The sequence below is a fragment of the Aedes albopictus genome, chromosome 3 (genome assembly GCF_035046485.1).
Source record: "Aedes albopictus strain Foshan chromosome 3, AalbF5, whole genome shotgun sequence".
In the NCBI taxonomy this organism is placed as follows: domain Eukaryota; kingdom Metazoa; phylum Arthropoda; class Insecta; order Diptera; family Culicidae; genus Aedes; species Aedes albopictus.
In genome coordinates this window covers 406436048-406453314 of record NC_085138.1, presented here as the reverse complement: position 1 = coordinate 406453314, position 17267 = coordinate 406436048, and positions in this window count along the sequence as shown.

The following is a 17267-nucleotide window of genomic DNA, read 5'->3' as shown; positions in this document are numbered from 1 at the left end:
TGGACGAAGCTAATACAGACAGTTGAATCCAAAATTGTAGATGGGTTTGAATGGGATTTTTAAGAAATATTTTGTATTTTCACATGTTTTCCCTGTCGTTCCAGAGGATGAAGTCGGATCTACCTATTTGTGGTAAATAGTTGAAAATACACCTATGAGGGAAGAGAGAAACTGAAGTTCGCAATGATTGTTCCGCCATTCTCACATGCTGGTCTAAATATGTATAGCATTCTCAGCCAACACGAAGTCATATATGATGTAGAAAAGGATGCTAATGTGGAGGCCATATGCGTACACGCTTTTATTTAACCACGGGTAAAGTGTACACATATCGCCTCCACTTTAGCATCCTATTCAACAGCATTTGCGATTATTTGATATCATAACTAATTTTGCTTTCGGGATGTTATCAATAACTCTTTAATGTCAAAATTTGTTATTGATTTTTTTCCTAAATTCACTGTTATTAAGTTGTTATTGACACTAACAAAACATGTTATTAAATTGATTTTCCAGGAACAATTTTTTGTTATGTGACTTGTTATTTTGCCGCTTATGACAGACAAGTTTATAACTCAATATGTTATGTTGATAACATAAAAATAACTCAATCCATTATGCAGTTATTTTGCCAAAATAACGCATTTTGTTATGCTGTTGTTATGCCCTTCTGCTCGGGTGAGATCTTGGGGTCGGTCCGTGCTCGGCATGTTAACGCTGCCAAAACTAATACCGTTCCGAACGCGCTAGAGAGCAGCCAGTGCGCGACGTGGTAAATTTGCTCAAGGTTTGCAAAAAGTGCAACGGTGAACATATAGTGATTTTTTTAACATTTTTGTTCTGTACTTTTCATAGGTCTAGTGTCAAAAAGCTAAAATAAAAGTTAGTAAGATTAGTGGTGGTTAGAACTTTTACACAAGTGGTTAGTAATGTTAATATGTGAAGCCATACATGCAAATTTCCTAAAATTCATTGTCTACTTAAAACTAGGGTAGTGTCACCGATAATAGTCTACACCACAAAAGTGAACATTAAGTCTGTGTAAACTAGAAAGAAAAAGGTAATTAGTTATGCACAATCGTTAGAAAAATGTACATGCTAGTTTTCTACTCGCTAAATGGTGGTTTTAAAACGGCAAACAATAGCAAAAAGTGGCATTATTTTAATAAGAAGGGCAGGTCCATACCAGGGCCTTTTTCTTTTGTTTCTTGGTCCAGCTTTTGTCCAAGTCACCATTGTACCCCGGATAACAATGGACCCGAGGAGAGTCCCCAAGCAGGACTGAACAGGCCAGCCATAGCCGCACTCGAAGGACGCCATTTTGAACTTCGGAACAGTCTCAATGCGTTCAGGTTCCTATGGTGTCTCGCCAGACCAGCTACAAGACGGACAGTAAGCAGATATCAACTACGTCGGGTTCCAAAACGTGTCGACCAATCTCGGGTGACAATTGGTGAAGTTACCCTACCAGATCAGAGTTGCCCTTCAGGTCAGGTAGCGTCCCGCCGTCAAGGGAATGCGTCCAGAACCGCCCAGTCCAGCTAGCCCGTGCCACCAAAACTAGACCGTAACCGCAAGTAGAAATTGTGACGTCACAAAAATTAGAATTAAGCCAAAATCCAAAGTTTATGTAACAGTATTCAATATAATTGTGCATGTGAATTCCATGGTTTAAAAGTCATTTCAGGATGTTAAAAGTGTCACTATAGTTCCTTTTTGTTCGTTTTTCTCCGGACCCACAAAGGGGTCTTCATGCCTCACTCTCTTCGTGGTCTAAACGAAATTGTTTTCGCAGTTTGGCCTTTGAGCTTTCTCTTCTCATAAGACGTGGCTAGTGAGTTTAACCAAACTAAGTTATGCTGGTGGATATGCCCTTAGTTTGAGTTCCTGCTGGAAATTGAAACATTGAGTGACGTGTGTTGAGCTGTATCGATTCCCCTCCTTCCGACCCTGTAGGTCACCCTTTCCACTGAGCATAGCCGAGGGGGTTATAAAATCCCTAAATTCCTGGAGGAACTTCTGTAGCAATACCTGAAGGAACTCTTAGAGAAATCTCTAAAATAATGCCTGAAAAAATCACTGAAAAATCTCAATAAGGTATCCCCAAGGCATTCAGGATATGCCCTTCAAGAAATTCCTGCAGGAATCCCAGAGGAAAATTATGAAAGAATTCCTCCAGTCTCTCCTGCAGAAATTACGAAAGTAACTCCTTCCTGAGAGATCTCTTAAAGAAATCCATGATGAAACTCCTAGAGGCATCCTTGAATCCTCCTGGATGAATCTCTGCAGGAATTACTGGCTATATCTCTGAAGTAACTGATGAAGAGATCTCTAAAAGACTTCTGGGGTAATTCCTGATTGAAATTGTATAGTATCTTTGAATAAATGTTAGGAGGAATCTTTATAGGAACTCCTGTAGAAATCTTCAAAGAGACTCCAGGGTTAATCCCTAAAGAAACTCCTGTAGTTATCTCTGAAGAAACTTCAGGAGAGATATGAATTATTATTTTTTTTTTCATAGTGATTACGGCGGTAGCACACTGTGCTTATGTTCTAACACCGCACCCTTTCCCTACGTTTGCTTCTATGAGCCTCTATTTTTGTTTCAACACACAGAAGTACGTAGGCATATCGTGGCCCAAGTCGACACTGTTTTGGCCTGCGTTGAACAAAAATAGTTTTAATAAAAGTTTTCCCTTTTTTCTTTTTGTCAATTGTTTTTTTGTAGTATGGTTCATGTATTTAGTTAGGTTCTTGTCAATTTGTCAGTTATTTGAAGTAGATCTCCAATATGTAGTCAATAAGTCAATTAAGTCATTCTGATCTGTTCTATCATAGCAGTTTTAGTCTTTGCTTTATTGAAGTGTAGTTTTATTGGAAATATGCTGAATATCGTTATTAAAAAGAGACGTCTGGAACTGTGTCCTGCTAGTTGTTCCGTCATGCACATACGTCATGTCTTAATAATGCCTAGGAGATTAACGAAAACACGTGTGTTCGGTCAGATGTCCATTGCGTAGAAAGTCAAGGAAAATAGGTTTCTTTATTGTCAGTTGTTATGTAAGCCTCGCTTGAAGCACTTCCCGTGAGAACTATGTCATCTGTACACCAACTAATCCGTATCTTCGTACACAGCTAAATACTATACTGCCAACCGGCGAAAAGCCTATGGGTAAATATTAAAAAAAAAATGAATAATAATGCTGTCTAGCGCGTTGTTTTCTATCGGCCACTATTTTAGTCTAGTTCCCAACTGCAAGCTTTTTTCGAATCTTATCGTCAATTGTCTTCTAGATTCCCCACGGAATTGATGAGTAGTGAGTTCAATGCAGAGATCCCCCCCCCCCCTCACACTCCCAAATTGTGGTAGGCCCCCGCTAAACTTGCAAACCAGACCCACCCCCAGCCAAAAGCTCTAGCAGATGTGGATAAACCGGTGCTCAACGTGCTCTCCCATCGTGGCAACATCAAATATGTGGACTGTACAACAATAGTAGTTTTAATGAAATGAATACTAAGAATTTAGGCCGACACTCGAAGTGACGAACTTTACAGTGCTAGTTGAGTAAATACACGAAAGATGGGTAACAACAAATGTGCACAAACAGATGCATAACAATATGCATGTAAAAAAAGGCCGCAACTATCCATGGTGATTATAAAATAATGACAGCATAAATATAATGGAACAGACTCACCGAATTTAGCTCCAAAATGCCCCCTAGACGATGGTATTGTTCACTCTTTGTAGCCACGCGTTGTAGAAAATGAACCTGAAATGACAAGAAGACAGTGGGCCGCCAAACTCCACAAATTGGCGGCCCGGAAATTTTAGTATTCTGTTTATAGCATTGTTGAGCATCATAGAGAGCATAATTTATATTCAGTTTTAAATATAGTTTCTTGTTACTATGCTAAGAAATAGAGAGATTCAAAAGTTTTTTTTCTACCTGCACCAGTGAACTTCTTGAGTGAACAGCATTCAACATCTAAAATTTAGATTCTAAATTGTTCATTCACTAATGCGATTTTCTTATCACTCTGCCCTGTCTTAATTAGAAGATATAAGTAATGCAGAGACATCCCACATGCACTCTTGCATTACATAATAAGGTTGGACACTGCTGCAATCAATGTCGTTATGCTATCCACTCCTGAGTTTATAGTTGCTATAAAAATAATTTCGAAGAAGTGAAAAAGAATAGTACGAATCAACTTGTTAATAAAATGCTGCTACTATTACTATTACTACTACTCTTACTACTACTACTAACTACTACTACTAATACTACTATCAAAAGTGCAATGAGTGATCGTTGGCTTCCCAGTCTTGTTAGTAGTTGGAGGGTTAGTATAGACTGGTAATAAGCCCTGTCGGTCCCCCCAGCACTGCGCGTAATAAACTGTTGTTAGATCATGCGACAGCGATTAAGCGTATGCTGGAGGCATGACAAATCAAGCGTTTAAATTAAAGTCAATAAAGCAATGGTATGATTATTCAGATTCTATTTTAGTTTAATTTTGTAAAGAAATGCTTTAATTCAAAACCTAGTTACTTTCAAATACTATTCCATTTACTATTTCACTAATTTTCGTTACTATATTTAATTTAGCTAATCTATAATTATAAAAGACTAAAATTGAAATTATTTTAACACATTTTCACTATATGACGACGCTTGATAAGCCATCGTCAAACCCATCACTCTTGGACAGGGAACTTCAGGAGAGATATGAATTATGAATGAAAAAAGTTCCAAGAGATTCTTATTTGAATGGATATCCTGAAATTTCACTCAGTGACCCACCGGCCTTACTCCGTCCAGAAGTCCAAGAAAACTTTGACTCCACATGTACCCAAACCTAGATTGCTGGGAACTGGGTTATTTTTGATTTTTTTTTTAAACTTTTGATTTTTAGTTGATGTTTAACTTTATTTGAACTCCACATAGTTGCTATTCAATAAAGTAGGCTCAGTAAACAGTATACTGCACATTTCACCCGGACAAGCGCCGGATGAAGCGCCAGTAAGTACACAGTAAACGCAGATAATGGCTTATCTTCTTGTGTTTTTATTTTTTTATGAGCGGCCTCATATGTATATAGCTCTTTTAGCTTTTAGCACATGCTGTGCTTCCTATGCATTACTCGACCTACCCTATCTTTAGTAGCGATTCTTGCGCGCCGAGCCGAGTACCCGGGCAGTCGGTGATGATGCGTAAAAGCGACGATGAAGAACGGTACCGTTCCGTTTTGTTTGTCAGGCGGTGCAGTCAAGCAGCAGCGCCTAGTTCTCTCTACCCAGATGCATTGTACATATAGGCGAAGTAAGTCTGAGTATGTAGCACACGTAGTAGGTATGATTATGATGATCATGAGTGTCGATGAACCTGCGCCGCTGCTATCAAGTGTGCCGGTCTAATAGGGTGGAATCAGCAAAACGGATTGATAGATTTAACTTAATTGAGTTTAAACTACCAGCGAGTTGTTGTTCCGTGTTGAGGTTCTTTTAATTCCTACTCAAATGGGCACTTAATCTAATGAGGTAGAGTTAAGAGAGCATATTGGGTCGGTTTGTAGAGCCTAGCTATTAGAATTATACGAAACTTTACAGTTGAATGATGGTTAAATTACATTTAATGGGGAACGTTATGGAAACAACTTAAAATTCGCAGTTAGGATCATGAGTTCGATTACGGGGCCTCTATGGAAATCGGCTCGATTACATTGCGCAGAATCTTTGCTCAATGGTGACTTTAAGATTCCGCCAGAAACTTCACAAGAAGTTCTACTTAAAATAACTTTATACGGCTTAATTATTTCATAACCCATATGGGGCCTTCCATTAAGTACGTCACGGTCCTAGGGGGGAGGGGGGGTTTGTGAAAGTGTGACAAGCAATGTATTAAGTATAGAAAAAAACCCGTACGAAGGGGGGGGTCGAAAATTCCCCATTTTAGCGTGACGTACTTAATGGATGCTCCCTATCGGACAAGCACCCTATTTATAGAACAGTGCTTTTGACGTGAATATTTCCAGAATTACGCAACATTTTTCGAATGCTGTCTTCCGAGAAGTTGTTGATCACATCCAAATCTTGTTCATAGTGAACAATAATGTGCAACTGGTGCACTAGGTGGCGCACGCTATGTCTGAACTAGCAGATTATGAAAATTGAATGTACATCGGGTTTCTTTCCACCAAACATCAGTATCCAAGCTATATTTTCATTTGCAGAAGGTTTACAATTTCAATTTAATTTATTTTTCTAGAATTCAACGGTACTACATCTAATATTTACATTTACATTTCAGAGATTTGGTTAAACTTTCAACTGAGAACAATTCAAATTCATCATAGGAGACATCAATACATACAACATAAAAGTACTAGCTATGTAAAGCTTTTTTAGGGAAAAGAGTAAAAAAAAAACCCTAGAATTCAGAATGTCTTAAAGCTAATATCACAGATGTTGAGGGATGAGTGCTCCGATGAGCGGATTTGCTGACATCTCACAGGAAGTCCTGAAGGATCTGGTGGCCTGTTTGATGCTTGTTTCGATGGTGTCGACACCAGCCAGCTTGTGGAGATCGTCGGTCGGGTACCTGGGGTTCAGGTTGTGAACCATCTTAAGCAGCTTGTTCTGTTTTACTTGCAACCTTTTGCGGTGAGATTTGGCGCAGTTGCCCCAAACTGCCGATGCATAGGTGAACATTGGCCGGATGATGCATTTGACCACCAGTAGCTTGTTTTTAACGTGCAGCTTCGACCGTCGATTCAGCAGGGAGTACAGCGCTTTGGTAGACCGATCAACCTTTCCTGTTATTCTGTTATTCTGTTATAATCATATAATCAACGCACCCCCGGACCGTGGCCAATCTGCGTTGTTTCGCTGGGCGATACGTCTACCAGTAGACTTGTATCTGCCCTATGCTAAACCGATTAGCATATCAAGTCCTTTCCACTGATGAGTAGGCTCGAATGTCCCGCTCCTCCCTATAACCCATAGGGGGAAATAAGGAGTTTCCAGTTTCAAGTATTGTATTGATTATGACACCAACTCTTTCTATTCCTTGGGAAAAAATCACTAGACTTGGATTATCAGACTACTATTAATAATGAGCATAATTAAGATACAAGTTTACATACACAATTGTAAAAGCAGTGTTAGATACTTTAAAGTGAATTGAAAAATGTGAATAAGATAAATTGTAAACTATTTCGCGGCGACACGAATGCTTCAATAGTGTCATAAATAAAGGCGCAAACAAACAAATAATTGATATTGAAGTCTGCATATTGCATTATCTATTAGCAAAGTAGTAGAAAGAGTTGGGTGCCTGATTATAAAATTGTTGTACTTATCTTGTGTGTTTCGGGCAAGTCCCGTTTGTGTTGGCCATTAGGACACTTCTTGCTTCAAAACGGTCGTTTCTGGAATGGAAAGAGAATAATTGGCCGCACAACTCCGCAAATGGGCGGCCCGCACATATTAGTATAATGTTGCAATGATTGAAAATAATAAAGTATAATTGTTAATCTATATGAATACTGCTGCTAGTTCAGGTTAGCGGTATTTGTATTATTGAAGTGATACCCAATGGGTGCCCCAGAAATAAAAATCCATTAATTTGATTCAACTAGGAGTTCGTTCATAAATCACATATACTTCATGAGGAGAGGCAAAGTTGTAAATTCATGCAATTTTGGTTTTGCATTGACAAAATTTTATGAGGGTTCGGTCTATATGTTTATGAACGGACTATAATATATGGATTTGCAGCATAGCTGAGCCTTTCCGTCTTAAGACTGACGAAAACCAATAGTTTGTAATGAAATTGTCCGCGTGGATTTGTAGTACTGAATCAATTGCTCGACATGACCCTATGTCTCACATACGATTATGCTAATGACTCATTAAAAGATTAAAATCTGATACTCATCTCATGTTTGTCTTCAAAACCTTGTCATATTTAGAAAATGTATGCTTTTAAGGTTTAGCTCTTAAGCTATTTTAATAATTTTACTATTTACTGACAAGATAGCCAAAGTTAGAATTCACAGAGAATGAGATCATTTATAGTACTACAGCACCATAGGAGATCACTCACACTGCGTTTTCATAGAACGGCATTTTGTTCTACTAATAACAAACAGATGCTACTGATCTCCCTTAGCATAGATCCGCAGCCTAATGCACGCGCCCTGTCGGATTTCATAAGCCTCGGAGATTATTACCACCTTCAATGGTATTCCCATATACTATCCCACATTATTGTCCCATCAAGGGTCTGACTGGGCTCATAACCCCCCTCAGTGGTAATATTCTCACCAGCTTGGAATTATATTTTCCCGGTACATAAGTGATTTCGACAACATACCGTTACACTATGCCGTAGTATAATTGGAATCACTATATCAGAGGATTGAATTATCTGATTTTAAAATTTACCATTGAATCTACATTCAGTTCAACCAATCAACACTGCAAAGCACAATGGTTATATGACGAAAATCATTGCTTCCTGGAAGATATAAACCAAGCCCAGGGGTAGACCGATCAACCTTTCCGGTTTAAAAATATTCTATCGGTGAAAATTTTTCCATACATTTTGTATGGGAGGGAAATTGGCCAAAAATGAGAATTTAATGCAAATTTGTATGGAAAACAGCTAAAAAGTTGAAAAAATCAAAATTTCCCCGATGAAATATTTTAAAAGTTTCTGCATATGATAATATAGTATGAATTCTGATATTCTATGGAAAAAATCCCGATCTACATTCAGTTTTCATAATCTGCTAGTTCATTGCGTAAACATTGCTGCAAAGATTACATAATGTCGCGATTTATGAGCTTTATTTCCAATCATACATCAAATTAAAGATAAAGCTCCTTGTACCAACCGGAAATAACAACATTGCAACTTTGCTGTCTGGCATTCTTGCAACATGCCCTATCCACCGTATCCTTCCGGCTTTGGCCACCTTCTGAATGCTGGGTTCGCCGTAAAGTGCAGCAAACTCGTGGTTCATCCTTCGTCACCACACACCATTCTCCTGCACACCGCTGAAGATCGTCCTTATCACGCTCCACACGAAAACTTCGAGTGCTTGCAGGTCCTGCTCGAGCAAGGTCCATACTTCGTGTCCGTAGAGGTCTTATCATCGTCTTGTACATGGTGCACTTGGTGCGTATATGAATCTTTTTAGACCGCAGCCTCTCCTGGAGTTCATTAGTATGCACGATTTCCACTGATGATGCGCCTTCGTATTTCACGGCTAGCATTGTTGTCAGCCGTTTGTAAGGATCCGAGGTAGACGAATCCCTCCACCACCTTGAAGATATCCTCGGCGTATGGGTATCGACTGTGATTGTGGTTATGTTACGGGGATTTTCGGCTTTCAGTCTTCGCGTAATCATAAACGGAGTTATGCTCTAATCTGACGTTTCGGCTACATGTATTGCGCCTTTTTCGATGGATCTACAAATGGACAATTTAGTACAACATTTAATAACATAATTTACAAAATCTTACAGATAATCACTCCGTTCAATCGTGAGTTAGAATGTGTTGAACATAGTCGCACGTCATCCATTCACTATAACGAGATACAGTTTCTTACCGATTTTGGCAACACGAGGTGAATTTAATGTTGCCAAATTGGGGTGTTGCCAAAATCGGTAAAAAAATTTTGTGGATAATTTTCAACTTTTATGCGTCAATTTGGCTTATATTATAAATATGGACTATTCACAAGCTATAAAACGATCCATGTAGGTGACGTTCATAAATTACGTCATGATTTGTAAAATTGTCGATTTTGAAAAATTTAATGAATTTTGATCTTTTAAAGAAAAGTAAGGATAAAATAACACTACATTTACAAATACAAACGATTTTTCGGTAAAAATTTTTGGACAAAATTTTTTGTTGCCAAAATCGGTAAAATATTGTTGCCAAAATCGGGTGTTGCCAAAATCGGTAAGAAATTGTTGCCAAAAACGGGTGTTGCCAAAATCGGGAAGGAAATGTTGCCAAAAACGGGTGTTGCCAAAATCGGGAGTAGACAAAAACGGGTGTTGCCAAAATCGGTAAGAAACTGTACAAGATTTTATTCGGATACCAGTTTGTGGAGGAGGTATATCGTCGCTCACGTGGTTGAGTTCGATTGTTGGCGCACTTTTCAAATCTACCGGTTCACTTGGGTTTTATTTTACCTCCTACACTCTTGCTTTTCCCGGTCACTTTCGTGCCAATTTCGGATTCTGTCTGTGTCACGTTAAAGCGATGACTACTATTGTGCGCCTATTCCACTGTTCGTCTGTGTGTAGTGTGTTGTATCGTTCTAACTGTGAGTAATTGCCCATTGCACGGTGACGTCATCAAGAAATCGCTCTCTTTCTCTCCTACGGGAAATTAGAAAACAACAGGACCAACACCTGTCAAATTTGACAGGTACTGGTCCTGTTGTTTTCAAACTCTCTGAAGGAGCAAAAGAGATAGAATTTCGCCGTGAGGTGGTCTATACCCCGGCGTACGTGCCTCTCATGTTATCGGTGTCGGTTCGCTTGTTGACAATTGGTTGTGTGTTGAGGATGTGACATGACTCTAATAAAGCTAGAATACAGATTCTTGCTTGTGCCTTGAATCCAATACTTTCCAATAGAAATTGGTGGCTGTTGGTGATGCAGTGGTCTAGCAGCGCTGTTTTCTCCCTCAGTCTCATGATCTCCTGGTCCGTCTCATCCTTTCCTGCTTCTCGTAGTTCTGTTAATTTGTTGATTGTCGATCGGTGGCCGGACACGCAATCTTTTAGTCGGCATGACGTCATACCTACATAGCTTGATCTACAGTCTGCGCACGGTATTTTGTAGATGACGTTCGATCGTTGATTTTCTTCCAGTTTGCCCTTCACTCCTGGTATGATTGACCTCACAGTTTTCCGATGTTGTGGACATGTTACCACTACCGGGTAGTCGGATCGAAGTGTCCGTTGGATCTTGTGGGTGAGAGAACCTATGTTGAAAATTGATCGGAACGTTTTTGTGCTATCATCCTCGGTGTGTGGTGCTGCGGTAAATGGATTCTCTCGACGTCGATTGATGAGGCGGTTGATTAGTGGTTTCGGGTAGTCGTTCTGTCGAAGCTGCGTGTGGATGATCTTCTTTGCGTGGCTTCGTCGACGTTGGTGGAGAATGTCGTTACTCGTTTGATAAGATTCTTGGTCACGTTAATCTTGAGCGTCATGCTGTGAGCCGACTGGTAGTTTAAGAATCTGCCTGACGCTATGGGTTTGGCATACCCTTCTGTTTTTATTGTTTAGTCTGGTTTCCTGACCAGCAACAAGTCCAAATATGGTAGCTTGCCATCCTTTTCAAACTCCACGGTGAACTGTATCTTCTGGTGATACTGGTTGAATGTGTTTGTCACGGTTTCTATTTCGTCTTTGGGTATCGCCAGCATGAGATCGTCCACATATTTCTTGATCACTGGGATCGGAAACTTGATCGTCTTAGTAACCGAATCGAGCAAGGTTTCCATCACCAGATCTGCTATTATGGGCGACAGTGGATTTCCCATCGCTGTTCCGATCACCTGTTGATACGATTGCCCTTTGAATTGAGAGTAACTGCAATTTATGCAGAGCTCCGTCATCTCCAGGAACAGATCTAGGTTGATGTTCATGATTTCTTTGATTTCATCCCAGCGCGAAATAACGTTTTGCATCACTAACTCCCTTGGGAGCATAAATCCGTTTATGATTACGCGTAGACTGGAAGCCGAAAATCCCCGTAAGATATCCTCGTCTATCGTAACATTACTGCCCAGACGGAGCCGGTCGTGTTCGGTTCTGCCTACCAGCATGTACTTTGTTTTTGAGGCATTCACCACCAGTTCGACTTTTGCTGCTACACGTTCCAGGCGGGTGCAGTGTAACAGTTCTGCCACCGTTCCAAATTTTCTGGCGATAATGTCCATGTCGTCCGCAAAGCACACTAATTGGCTGGATTTTGTGAAAATCGTACCCCGGCTGTTGAACCAGGCTCGCTTCATTACACCTTCCAGAGCGATGTTGAAGAGTATGCATGAAAGTCCATCACCTTGTCGCAGTCCCCGGCGAGATTCGAATGAACTGGATAGTTCACCCGAAAGTCTAACGCAGTTTTGTACACCGTCCATCGTTGCTATAATCAGCTTCCCAGGAAAGCCGTTTTCGTCCATGATTTTCCATAGCACTGTGCGATCAATACTGTCGTATGCCGCTTCGAAGTCGATGAACAGGTGATGCGTTGGGACCCGGTAAATATTCAAGGCATTTCCGGAGGATTTGCCGCACGGTGAAGATCTGGTCCGTTGTCGACCGGCCGTCGATGAAACCGGCTTGATAACTTCCCACGAACTCATTCGTGACAGATTACGGAAGATGATCTGAGATAGCACTTGGTAGGCAGCATTCAAAATAGTGATCGCATTGAAGTTCTCACATTCCAAATGGTCGCCTTTCTTGTGAATGGGGCAGATTACCCCTTCCTTCCACTCCTCCGATAGCTGTTCGATTTCCCAGATCTTGGCTATCAGTCGGTGTAGATAGGTGACTAACTTTTCTTGGCCCATTTTGATGAGTTCAGCTGCGATATCATCCTTACCAACTGCTTTGTTGGTTTTGAGCTGATGAATGGCATCCTTAACTTCCCTCAGCGTGGGAGTTGGTTCATTTCCGTCCTCCGCTGCACTGGCGTCGTCGTTTCCTCCGTTGCCGTGGTCTCCTATGCCTACGTTGTCCACGCCATTCAGGTGCTGATCGAAGTGCTGCATTCAACTTTCGATCACCACGATCCGGCCGTCCGTCAATAGGCCTCCGTCCTTATCCCTCCATATTTCGGCTCACAGCACGAAGCCCTTGAAGGATGCGTTTAGCTTCTGGTAGAACTTCCTTGTTTCTTGAAAGTGAAACTCGGTAGCTCACCGGATGGGAATCAACAGGGTCGGTGAATGGCTTATCTTCCACATACGTACATACAAACATGAATGAAACTCAACTTTAAATAGGAACACAGACGGAGGGGAACTCTCGGCCACAGATGTCTAGTGTCGGAGTTAGGGTGACTGAATTTAGCATTAGGGACTACACACTAAACACAACCCAATCTCTTGAAAGGCGAGGCATGAAAGGTTCCTTTCTGAACCCGGGAGAAACGATACTAAGAAAAATGGTGAAAATCCAATAATTAGGAATTGCTCTTCCTAAATAACTCAACTCGCTACCACTGAAGCTTTCTAGTCTACAAAGGGTTTATTGTGGGAACGTCACATATGGGTACTTATCTGTACAGCATGCATGCAGGTGATCCGGATCCAGATCCTTGATAGCGATGGTAGCAATAATGGTGATGCTTGTTCGTTGAATGGTAGCGTTTGGTTTCGGGCTTAGCTTCGGGTTCCACCGTCGGATCGCCGAGGGATTCGTACCCGGTGGTTGGCTTTCCATTGGATGGGATTTTCCACGGTTATTTCTGGTCGGGCTTGTTCTGGATAGGGGGGGGGGGGGGTGCGTTGATTCACTCCCAGTCCACGAACTGCTCAGATGATCAAGATGGCGCCTGGGCTTCGGCTCCTTGAGGGGCAACACAATGGCTATGGATGATGCCCTTCGACTCATCTAATCGGCCTATCCGATCAGCCGGCCATGTAGCACGTCGAATGGCCCTACTCTTGCCGATGACGCCTATCCCATCTAGAGCACTTGAAAAAAAAAAATACACAAGAAAAAGGTCCTTCGGGGATCTATTCACCGTTGGTTAGTACCCGTGACGTCCCAAACCTAACCTCAACTTCCTCGCTTAACGGTTTCTTATATAATTACCTTTTTCTTTGTTTAACAGTTATTCAGGTTCTACTATTGGTGTATTTTCTGGTGGCAGGTTTTACTAACACAAATACTAATCACGCTAACCGTAATTTTAATGGAAATAGTTTTAACAATTAATAACAATTATTAACCCTGGCCAAGTTTGCAGGGGTTGACGGTATTAAAGTGAAGGAGTTTCATTTTGATTATTGTAATGTAGTGTTCTTTAGTGAAACATATCACCTTTTTAACACTTTAATACGCCTCCAACGGTTCATCGCGAATCGGCTGCTGCAGATGGAGTATGGCTGATCATATGCATCAGACATGCTCGATAAACACGGAGGAACCGCCAGGGCTCAGTAGAGTCTATTCCCAAGCAATAGTTCCAAATCGGTTGGATTTGAGAAGGTTTTGATGATCGTTACAAATCCTAATAAAAGTTTTATAGGATTTGTGACTGGTTTTGGAACCTTTTACAGCCAGCTGACTTCAAAATGTTGTTTGGGCTCTATTTGCCACGTTTCTCGGTTGATTTTGATTAGTAATTTATTAATGTCATAGTCGCTTTTTCGAATTTTAGGTACTTGATTATATTTTCTTTAAATAAAGCATTTAAAATCAACCGAAAAATTAATAGTGGGAAGGAGATTTGCAGCACTTAATTGTGCTGATAGATTCGAAGCTAACGTGCGAACACTTAAACGCATTGTTGACGTCAATGCGTTCGACGTGACAGTTTGGACGAAAAACTGATTGCTTTTTATTAACTAAACACTGTTACTTTTGTATGACTAGGTTGACATTTCTAGGCCGCGCATGAGAATATGACATGGTTTATCTTGGTAGGACCGATAGGACAGAACGAATTTGAATATTTTTCATAGTATTTGTAGGGGGATGAATACATAATAGTTGGCAAGCAATTTTTGTTTTATTAAAGTCAACTGACCAACTTGGCGTATTTTTGTTTATCTCTTAGATGGTGCTATGACACCAACAGAAAAAATATCAGAAGTTCAGTTACATGTTTATGTGGGTTTTGGACCGATGACAATTTAAGGACACAAGAGATTAACACAGAGAAGTAGAAATCAAGAAAACAATTTGACACAGAATCGACTATATTTTAACATACGGGTTCGACTGATTCGATGAATCTATCTAGAAGTATCTAGAAGACAATTGACGCTAAGATTGGAAAAAAGCTTGCAGTTGGGACTAGACTACAACAGTGGCCGATAGGAAACAATGCGCTAGACAGCATTATTATTCATTTTTTAATTTTTACCCGTAGGCTTTTCGCCGGTTGACAGTACAGTATTTAGCTGTGTACGAAGATACGGATTAGCTGGTGTACAGATGACAGGGTTCTCACGGGAAGTGCTTCAAGCGAGGCTTACATAACAAACCTATTTTCCTTGACTTTCCACGCAATGGACATCTGACCGAACACACGTGTTTTCGTTAATCTCCTAAGCATTACATATTAAGACATGACGTATGTGCATGACGGAACAACTAGCAGGACACAGTTCTAGACGTCTCTTTTCAATAACGACATTTAGCATATTTCCAATAAAACTACATTTCAATGTAGCAAAGACTAAAGCTGCTGTGATACAGATCAGAATGACTTAATTGACTATTACCTTGGAGATCTACTTCGAATAACTGACAAATTGACAAGAACCTAACTAATTACATGGACCATACTACAAAAAAAACAATTGACAAAAAGAAAAAAGGGGAAACTTTTATTAAAACTATTTTTGTTCAACGCAGGCCAAAACAGTGTCGACTTGGGCCACACACGCCTACGAACTTCTGTGTGTTGAAACAAAAATAGAGGCTCCTAGAAGCAAATGTAGGGAAAGGGTGCGGTGTAGAACATAAGCACAGTGTTGCTACCGCCGTAATCACTTTGAAAAAAAAAAAAATAGTTTTAACAATTATTAACACTTTTTAATCGATTTTTGTGTGATAAAACCACCAGAAATTAAACAACACAAAATTAATTAAACTTTCACCAAAAAACGGTAGACTATCTTTTACCTCAACTTATTAGAATTAGCCACGCGCGCACTCTACTCCTTTCAAGAAGTGAGTTTTAAGAGGAGATTTTGTGTCAAAGCCGGGGCTTTTATAAGAGTAACTCTTTTGTTACAACTTACTATAGTCAAATTCATCTTTTGATGCGAAACTCTTACCCTAATGTCTAAATCTACACCAGTGCCATCTGTTTTTGAGATTTCATACACGAAACCGGGTTAGTTTTTTACCCAAGCTCAAACTACTCAAGTTTGTCATTCTGTCCGGTACGAAAGTGGAACAGACTCAATCTCCGGCGGCCATCAACGAGTGAGTGCCATCTGCTCCAATGATTTTATCTTTTCAGGGATGTATTCGGGAAGGAAATGGATATAGGACTTGTGGTGGAGCCATCAAGATTAAATTTGGAATCAAACGGTTACAAAAGCGGCACAGCAGCTCCATTTCTTCGCACTCCGCTTCTTCCAGGGGGCGCTTTTTCTCCCGAAAGAGGCGAGTTTGCTGTTTCCGCTTCTGTTTGTAACGTTCCACGTTCTGTCAGGTCCCTTGCTGCAGCATTACCGCCCGCGCTGCGTTCTTCTCCTCCAAAACCGTTCTTCACTCTTCGTCGCACCATTCGTTCCGTTCCACGAGCCCGATGATGTTCTCGACGGCGTCGTTGATGACTGCTTTCACTGTACTCCAGCAGTCCTTTAGAGGGGCCTCATCGAGATCGCCCTCGACTGGCAACGCGGCCTCGTATGCTGAGGCAACATCCGGTTGTTTTAGTCGCTCTAGGTTGTACCGTGGCGGTCGCCGGTACCGTACATTGTTGATGATGGAAAGTTTTGGGCGCAGTTTAACCATCACCAGATAGTGGTCGGAGTCGATAATGTCGGAGAAGTGGCGTCCCTCAATCAGAACGTAGTCGATTTGAGATTCCGTCTGCTGTGGTGATCTCCAGGTGTAACGATTAGGGAGGCTGTGTTGGAAAAAGGTGCAATGTATGACCATATTTTTGGAGGCGGCGAAATCAATGAGTCATAGGCCGTTTCCGTTCGTCTGCTGGTGTACGCTGAACTTACCAATCGTCGGTCTGAATTCCTCCTCCTGGCCTACCTAAGCGTTTAGGTCACCTATGATGATCTTGACGTCGTGGCTTGGGCAGCGGTCGTACTCGCGTTCGAGCTGGGCGTAAAATGCGTCCTTGTCATCATCAGTGCTTCCGGAGAGAGGACTGTGCACGTTTATTATGCCGAAGTTGAAGAATCGGCCCTTGATCCTCAACCTGCACATTCTTTCGTCGAACGGCCACCAACCGATCACGCGCCTCTGCATATCACCCATCACGATGAAAGCTGTTCCCAGCTCGCGTGTGTTGCCGC